Source organism: Neltuma alba, unplaced genomic scaffold (assembly GCF_004799145.2).
Source record: "Neltuma alba isolate B1F8T4 unplaced genomic scaffold, ASM479914v2 tig00012749_pilon, whole genome shotgun sequence".
NCBI classification, from domain to species: Eukaryota; Viridiplantae; Streptophyta; class Magnoliopsida; order Fabales; family Fabaceae; genus Neltuma; species Neltuma alba.
Genome location: NW_021637164.1, coordinates 46,602 through 54,531, shown reverse-complemented (window position 1 = coordinate 54,531; position 7,930 = coordinate 46,602). Strand labels below are relative to the sequence as shown.

At 30.4% G+C, this 7,930-nt stretch overlaps 1 long non-coding RNA gene across 1 annotated transcript; it reads right to left on the bottom strand.

The window, feature by feature from the left end:
- Positions 1-3,471: 3,471 nt before the first annotated feature.
- LOC114730643 (uncharacterized) lies at positions 3,472-7,003 on the bottom strand. Its single transcript, XR_003738848.1, has 3 exons — positions 6,699-7,003; positions 4,259-4,319; positions 3,472-3,521 (listed from the first exon to the last, which is right to left on the bottom strand). It is a non-coding gene; the product is annotated as an uncharacterized LOC114730643 (long non-coding RNA).
- Positions 7,004-7,930: the final 927 nt, after the last annotated feature.

Genomic DNA, 7,930 nt, shown 5'->3' with positions numbered 1-7,930 from the left:
CTTACCTAAGTTGCTGGATAAAATAAGAAATGAGTTAAAATTCAAAAATACCTATAAAATTATATCAAAAGTTTATCCAACACTATGAACTTTCTTTGGTCTCAAATCTACTAATCCAATAATGATGGTGCCATTAAAACGGACAAATGTTTGTTACTTTTACAGTGGGACTTGCAATATTTTTAATGAAAGCATTAAAATACCAAAACTTTACTAAGCACCATATAATTTTTAATGAACTTACCAAATGGTAAGCATATTTAAACAAAATACATAATAGATTTTTCAACCTCCTCTATCTTCAAGCTCTACCAATCACAGCTCCCTTGCCCTAGAAGTACTTGCTTTTGATGTATGACATGGAAGAAAAAGGTGACTCTTTTCTTTTTCTTTTTTTTTGCCAACGAAGAAAAAGGTGACTCTAAAGAATTCTAATAGTAACAAAATTCCTTCATGTAATCATATAAAATCACAAACAAACATGCTACCAAGGCTAGAGAGAACACCACCTTGCAACCAAATATAATCAATGATGCACCAACTTCATACACTTATATAGCCAGTCACTAACTATCATCCCCACATTTCAAAATAAATGGAAACTAGCACATATTGTCATGATGAATCATATCATGCAAAGGCAATTTACATGTTCTCATGCATAATAAGCATAATGGCACATTCAAGTATACGGCAATCAATGCACAATCACAATAAAGTTAAAGAGTTACTACCTTAGCTTCTTTGACCCATGAAATAGTTTGCCTAAAAATCCACTCTTAACTATTTTTCTTGAATTCTTCAAGAAAATAGCCCTTAATTTTGAAAATTAATCCTTAACACATTATAAGGACTTAATATCTCAATTAACTTCTTTATTCCATAAAATAATTATTCTAAAAATCGCAACTCAAAGATAATCCTCTAACTATTTTTTCTCAAATTTTCAAGAAAATAAGTCTTCTTAATTCCCTAAATTAGCTTTATAATTATTTAGACCATATTTTAAGGATTTTAATATTAATAATTTCTCTAAAAAATTTTCTTCATCATGCTTTAATTAAATCCACAAAATTTAGGATATTACAAGAACTTAGGTGACTAGTCACCGGAGGTTGAAGGTTCGATCATCGGCCACTGGTGCTTAGATGCTCGGCACTGGAGGTCAGAACTCCGGCCATTAGAACTCTGGTGACAATTAATATTCTTTTAAAATAATATAAAAAGGGGGAGTATTATTGTATTTTCACTGTTAAATTTTAATTTCATTTTGGTTAAAGGGGTGGATTGAAATTTTGAAATCCTTTAGGGTTTGACTGATATCAAGTTGCTACATGAGTTTCATTGAAATTCTCCTTTTTTTCTTTTTCTTTTTTCAGAAGTGCTTCCAAGGTATTCCAAACGCCCCTGGATTCCAAACATCCCTGTTTTGTTCACGTGAAGCCCTAGAACAATTCTATATAGATAGAGTTATTTTTATTTTAAATAATGTTTGTTACTTTACGCAATTTAAAAAATTAAAATATCATATTAAAAGAGTAAAATGTAAGCATGTTTTATCAACGTTTAGTTGTACAGTCACAAGTTAAATTTATTGAGATAACATTTCCTGTTAAGTGAAATCAAGAATGTTAAGATTCAATGATTGAAAATGCACTTTATAAAATTAAGAAGCTAAGTTGAAACTTGATGAAAATTTAGAGGACCAAACATATACGTTAGCTTAAAAAAAGGTTAAGGGTAAAAAATACCCATAAAAATATACCAAAAGTTTATCCAATACCATAAACTTTTTTTAAGTTCAAATATACCAATCAAAATTTAAAAGTAGGACAAAAATGCTAGCACTGTTAAGTGTTAACATCTGTTTTTTAGTGGTAGGACCCACAATTTTTATATGAAAATATCAGAATATCACTAATAAAAAAAAGTTAAGGGTAAAAAATACTCATGAACTTATACCAAAACTTCACCAAATACTGTAATTTTTAATGAAAGTATTAAAATATTCCAATCTTGAAAGGCATAGCATTATAGTGTGTTAAAAATTATTAATTATAACAAATTTTTATATCACAATCTTTACAATTAAAAAAGATTATTAATGTTTCTTAATAAATTTTTTTTTATCAACAAATTTGTGTTTTTTTAGTTGTTATCATATTCATTGTTATGGCTCAAAATATTTTAATAACATAAATATTATACATAATGACTAAATATTTTTTGTAACTTATCATGTTTTATATTTTAACATCATTACTACTTATGTTGGAGTGTTTTAATTCTAGAAAATTGTTAAACAAAGTTAACAAAATAAATATTTACATTTTAATCCTTTGATTAATATTCATTTGATATTTTCATATTTTCAATTCAATTTTAAAAAAATAATTAATTCTAGAAAAAAATTATATAAAGATGCTTTAAAGTTTGATTGATATAAAAAGAATACAAATCCATCTTGTTATAAGGAGGGTTTTTTTTTCGTGAAAAGCAAATGAGCCAAGAACACCATTAATAGATTGAAGAGCGACTGTGATTTCTTTTTTTTTTTTTTTTACCGGCAATATTTTGATACCTTCATTGAAAATAATGGATTCTACTATTAAAAGTGGCTTTAAATTCTCTCAAAAAATAAAATATAAACATTAAAAAAATCAAATTAACTGTTAAATTTGATAACATAGATTAAAAGATAAACACAACTCCATATGTCGTTGATACAAACAATTTATTTTCAAAAGATATCTATAATATCTATTAAAAAAAAATTGGGGATATAAATAACTTATGCAGCACACTCCTCTATACACCTAGATATGAGCAAATTTATTATGGCTGAAGACTTACAACCAAACTTTTTATTGAACTTTGAATCATAACTTGTCATTTTATTTTCTTCAAGATTTATGTTATAAAAACAAGACTTAGATTCATTCTTGGAAAAATCGTTAAAAAGGACCATCAAAATTGAATTATCGCACACAAGGACCCATTCACAAAAATTATTGTTAAAACCCATATTATTATTGTCAAAAACCATACTAATGTTGTAAGGAGTCCCTATTTATAATTTTTCTATTTCAGCAGCTTTTTTTTGCGATTTTCCCTTTATTCTTCATGTACCTGATAACAACTTTTATTTATCAGAGCTGTAAAGATGTCATTTCTAAAAACTGTACTTTTCTATTGCAGCTCTAATAAATCATGCTTTGTAAATTCTAATTCTTTCATGCCCCAGATATATTATTAATATATACATAAATATATACACACTAACTCCCCATCTATGCTAAACTATCCCCAATCACTCATCTTTATGTAGGTAGCCCTATAAGTGAAATCTACCTAACTTCTCAAAAAGGAAGTATAAGCATCACATGTCACAAAAGAAAAAAGGGGAAACATAACATCGAATGTATTCAAAATTAATCAATTAACTAAGCATTAAGTTCTTCTCTCCTTCAACCTTAGCTATCCTTCCACCAACTCCTCTTTCCTCTTGGATGAATTGGGCCCTATGGTTAAATTAGAAAGGAGGGGTAAGACTCAAAAAATCTCAATAGTAATCATATTTCATATATTATACGTGGTAAAAAACTAAGCTTGCAAGACAAACCATAGAGAATAACACCTTACAAAATAATTGATAATAATATTAACTTAATTTGAATTTTTATTAATTTAATTCACAAAAAGAAAAAATACAATTATCTTAAAGAACAAAATGTTTGTTATGCTTAATATCTTTAGTTTGGTCTGTATTTGTATTAACTCTGCTCTTTATTCAAGTAGTTTTTTCTTCGTGAAATTACCTGAGGCCCATGCTTTTTTGAATTCAATTGTAGATATTATGCCAGTAATATCTGTCATTTAATTTAGACATATTTGCTGTCATTTAATTGAAACTCATATAACTGTTATGTATAACTAAATAACTGGACAGCTGCATAACTAACTAACTGAACTGTATAACTGAGCAGTTGCTAACAAATCATCTAAACTGCATAACTGAATAACTGAGTAATTGTACAGCTACTAACTGATTAATTGCATAACTGTGATTAACTGAAAAACTGTGCAGCTATTATCTAATTAACTATTAAATACATATATGCTAAACAGTGAAATGCATACACATGACCATAGCAATAACTGGTAAGGCAATTTACATGTTCTCATACTTAACTATAGTATTATGACACAAACAGACATACAACCAAAACAAAAGATACAAAATAATGATTAAAGCTACCTTTCTTTCCGGGTATCTTGGTTTGAGTTTCTTCTTAGTAAACCAAGCCACCAATTAAAACCTAACAGTGCATGTATATGTATAAGTTAAGTCAAAACTGGGGTTATGGCTAACCCATATATAACTAAATCTCTCTATAAACCCCCTCTCGGGCCAACTCTCTTTGAGGGGATAAGTCATCTTGGGTAAAATTTTATGCTTATAAGTCTAAGGGTCTCTAAAGTCTCTCCTTTACTTTTGTTGCTCTTAACTTCTTAATCCAATATAATTTAGTTTAGGGAAAAAGATTTAACTTAGTTACCAAATCTTCATGTTTCTAGGATTATGATTAGCAAGAAAAACAAACGTACATCATCATTCAATGTCTTTGATTATGAATAGCTATACAGAACATTAACTTGACATTTAGAGATATTTAAAAGGAATTTCAAATTAGTTCCTCAGGTCTAGCTCACTCTTATACATTTCACAAACATGGATGGTTTCATCAAGTATGTCAGTTTCCTTTATTATCTGTTTCGAACATTCAATCTCGCTCACACAGCTGAGAATAACAGTTTAACATCTAAACATATAATTCAGCAACATTCACAATAACTTTCAACTTTTAAAAACATTACCCAAATCACTAGCAATGCACAAAACCTCTATAACATTTCAAACAGCACCACTTAATCAAGACCAAACTTTCGACTATTCTTGAGCATTTGTTTAACACTATGTATAGCAACTTTATATTTGTAAATACCAAACAGCAACTTCTATTAGATCTTCAGCTCCAAGCCTTTTATTCTATCCATTATATTAAACCTTTAATAATTCACACATTGTCTTTCTTAATGAAACAGTGGCTATTTTATGTCCTTAGTCTTTAAATTACAGGACATGAGATTGTAATAGTAAAATAATCAATTCTCACACAGCAACGATGACTACTCTTAATAGAATTGAGAATTCCTAACTTTCAGTTGTCACTCTAACCATTATAAACAGTGGGTAGCATTTAACATTGGTAACAGCTACAAAAAGTTTATATCAATTTCCAACATTCAAATTTAATGAGCATGTATCGGCACATCCATCATATTACATTCATACAACTCTATAATCATCCCATTCAAGTACATCGCACATTTCTCATTCATGAAGTATTTTCCAGATTATTCTGGAAATTTTCCAGATTTAATATCATCCCTCAAATTGCCAATTGCTCATATACTTTGGTTTTAGGTTCTTTCATGGGCAGCTCCCATTTTAATACCTTCAAACACATAAAGCTGTCATTATCCTATACCAGCAACATATTTAACAATCTAATTACTCAGCTAATATTTTAGGCATTATATAGAAATTTAATACCACTTTTCTTGCTTCAATTACAAACTCAAAACATTAAAATGGAATGGTTCAAATGTCCACACATATAATAATCCAGTTTGAAACATGAATCAGCAAAATTCACATCAATAGCATTCTCAACATATTTCAGCTTCCAAAACGGCAATTAACAAGTTTAAATCAATTTTCAGCATCCATCTCATCCAGCAACAATAATATAACACGCAATATATATATATATATATATATATATATATAGATATAGCTTAGCTATTCAAGCCTCAATAATTCAGTTTGGCCTCATGACAGCATCCTTCTTAAATCTGAATTATCATCCTCATTTACTAGCTATCATCACTGTTACTTAGCTTGATTATCATCCAACAGTCTCACGGGTTCCATTAAGAAATCTAGCAGCATTTTAATAGTCTAAACTCTAAACTACTGTTACAGTATCAATAATGGCAGCATTTGAAGGTTATATAAAAATATTCCAGCTTCACATATTCAGATGACACACCCATACACATATTCTTAGCAACTAAAGAAATTTCTTCCTTTTCTTTTCTTTTAGTTAGCTTGACCAAAGTTCGAAGTAAAAGAATAACTCAATAGCACGGACACACATCCATCTCCATGCGTATATTTATACATAGTATTCAAGTGTTTAATGTCATTAATCAAATGCCCAAACAACTTCCCTTTCCATCTTATTCTGGAACCCGTTGCTACACCCACCAAAACAAAAGAGAAGGAGTACGGAAATCACTTTCAACATGACCAATCGCACAACATATATATATATGAATCAACTATTCAAGATTTATTTCCGACGAATAGCCCAAATTTCAAACAGTAACTACTCTTAGTTTAATCAAATATCCTATCTATTATCTTGCTTCAGTTTCAAACGTCTCTCCCCCTTAAATCAGACCCAAACGAAGAAGCAGAGGGTAGAGTGAAATCTAGAAGTTCACTTGGGTTCAGGGATCTCACTCACTCACTAAGTCTTCCTCCCCCACCCACTTAGGTTTCACCCTCTTCGATCCCTCAAATGCCATGATCCCAGAAAATGAAAATGGGGAAGAATCAAAGCATTTACCTTGGTTCAAAGATCAGATTGCATGTGGCAAATCCTCCCTCCTTCCTCTTCTTCTTTCCCTTCGACTTGCTCCTCGGATTCCCGCGGTTTCCTTCCCTCTCTCTCTATACATTCATCTTCGCTGTATTTATAATTCCTCCTTGGCTTCTTTGAGAAGCACCGTGTCAGCGAAGGAGATGAGGATCTTGCCACTCAAGAACAAAACGTGGCGTATTGAGGAAGATGAGAAGCAGGGACGAAGAGGTGGCTGAAGATGGAAGAGGGACTGGAAACGTGCCCACAGAAAGGAGTTTGAAGCTGAAGCAGAGGGCATGTGGAGATGACGATATGTGTAAAAGTCTACTTTGCCCTTCTCTTATAATTTTAATTTCAACCCTACTCTCTTCTGAAATTTACTCTAACCTCGAATGGGCTTTTTTTACGTGTATACTACGTACAATAAGTTATTTTGCTCACATACTATAACATGAAAAATATTTACTGAGCTACTACTCTTCAAAATCGTTTAGACAAAGATCACGTTTAAATTATAAAAACTTGTTCTTGTTATAAATAAAGAAGAATCATACAGAGGATGAGAGAATCAACAAGAGGGAGTATTTCTCATTCCATTCAAGAGTGCTCAATACATTATACATGACATCTATTTATAGGCACAGCTTTATATCTTTGATAGAATCTACAGATTACATAATAATATGAGATAATTGTGGGATATAGAGATAATAGGAGATATTAGAGATTATAGGAAATAATGAGAGATATATGGATATCCACAAAGATATTATTATATTCATAACACTCCCCCTTGGATGTCCAATATATATGAATGTACCTCGTTAAAAAACTTCAACTAGAAAAAATCCTGTGGGACAAAAACCTAGCAAAAGAAAAAGAGTACATCATTCATTGATACACTATGCAATGCTGTTTCGTTAAAAACCTTGCTAGGAAAATCCAGTGGGACAAAACCATAGATAAGGAAAAAAGAGTACAGCGTGTATCAACTCCCCCTTTTAGCAACATCAGTTGACATCTTCGAGCTTGTAAAGTCTAATATAACGAACAACCCTTCCAAATATTGTAATGAGATAAAAACGTCAAATATGAATTTCATGATCTTCTGAAAATCATGAGACGAATAGTCTTTTTATGGTTTATCCACACATGGATCATACTATGATCTCTTGACATGAGAATCAAACAAGAATACTTTATCTATATATCCATTA